Raw genomic sequence first — 1,909 nt, forward strand, 5'->3', positions numbered from 1 at the left:
GGGCCAGCGATGGTGTCGGAGTCCAGCGCTCTCTGACTAGGGTCTTTCAGGCATTCAGCACGTGGAGGCTGCAATGCTTAATATCAAAATTTACTTCCTTGAAAACAGTTGATGTTATGTGGGATTTTGGATTTAGCAGGAGTGATACAGCGACCTCCTGAAATCACAGAGAACGTGTGAGTTACACCAGGCAACATAGAGCCATTGCAACATACCGTTCAATCACGGTACCGGCGTGGTTCCCACTACCGGTCTCTGCAACGCGCTTGCGGTCACGGTGCGGGCCGTCCCGCCCTGCCGGGCAGGACCGCGGGGGCTGAAACGAGCTCAAGCTCGTGGCTCTCCTCTCCTCCGTTGTTAGCTCCGTTTCTATGCCGTGCGGCCGAGCCGCACGGACGCCCCCTCCCACGCTGGCAGAGTCCAGAAAGCAGGAACAGAGACAGAAGACAAATTCCTACAAACCTATGAAGTTATGGAAGTGGGTTGGGAGAACAACCACACCAGGAGCCTGGATGGTCTCCTGACCCCCATACCAACGGCGTATCAGGGCCCTATCACCGCTGCAGCCCGACAGCCCACCTGACGATGGAGCGCCCAAATGATGTTTCATGCAAATAGTCTAAAAAGCAAGTTTTACATTGTTTCTTGCCCCCCTGTCCCTCTTACCCCCCGCTCCTCTCCCTTCCTGCTGCACAGTGCCCAGGCTAGCAGAAGCTGGAGCCAAGCACACAGCTCTTGCAGTCATCTTCTGCATGGCGATTTTGGTGTCAAGTAAGAGTCTCAGGTCAGTACACTGACAACCACCTCTCAAACCACTCCTGCTTGTTCATGCAAGAACCCCAAGCAGCCAAAAACACACCACCTGCAACGTTCCCGCTGCCACCGTGGCGCTCCGGCTCCCCGGCTCTGCTGTGGCTCGCTCCCCTCGCACTAGACTCCCTGGGCCCTTTTGCACTACCATGCAGGAGCACAAGGGCATAAGCGACGGGGGCATCTTGTTCACGGAACAAAGACACAAGTGGAACAACGGTGCCAGGCTCAGCACACACAGCCTGTACCCGGTGACCTGTGGCCGGTAATGCAGAGCCTGGCCCTCTTCCCATCCCCGTGCCACCCCCGCCAGTGAAGGGCACACAGTGAGTCCAAGGGAAGGGCACTTCATAGCTAGGAGGAAGGCAGCTGGGTGTCAGTAAAAAGCCAACAGAGATAATGCAGAGGGCTCGTGCTGTGGACAGGCATGGACAGGTTTCTAAGCAGAGGGTTGGGTCGGAGAAGAGGCTTAGAGGATTCCCTTGCACCATCTGATAGCATTCAGGAGCAGCAGCACAGTGTTCAGGATGAGACCAGCCAGTGCAGGAGGGGAATGTGGGAGAGAGTCCCCAGCAGCTCCTTCGGCCTCACTTTTGGGGGCATTTGAACCTCCTGACCCCCACCTAGGCAAGCCAGAGCTTCGGGGCACGCAGGCCCCCAGTCTTGCCTTCCGGCTGTCCCGCGGGTCGCTCTGGAGCCTGCGCGGCCGCCGGGCTGCACGGGCGGAGGTTTGCAGCGCGGAGCGCGGCGCCAGCGCGGGCGGCGTGGCGGCGGGGCCGTCCCGCGAGCTTTCCCGCGGAGCCTCTGCGTGCCTTCGGCGGCCCGTTTTCCAGCATCGGGAGCAGCCTTCCCAAGCGCCGCAGCCCCTTCGCCGGGCGCCGGGCGTGCTGCCCACCCCCGTGGGAGGAGCCACGCGAGAAGCTCTGCGCCCGCCGCGGCAGAGCCCGGGCAGAGGGTGCCGCTCGCGCCGCGGCTCGGCTCGGCAGCTGCCTGCCGGCCTCGCTTGGGAGGGACTCCAGCTCCAGGGCAAGCCTTGCTCCCGCGGGCAGAGGAGGGACTCCAGCTCCAGGGCAAGCCTTGCTCCCGCGGGCAGAGGAGG

This window comes from Rhea americana, unplaced genomic scaffold (assembly GCF_003343005.1).
Source record: "Rhea americana isolate MKP2758 unplaced genomic scaffold, rheAme1 scaffold_937, whole genome shotgun sequence".
NCBI lineage: Eukaryota > Metazoa > Chordata > Aves > Rheiformes > Rheidae > Rhea > Rhea americana.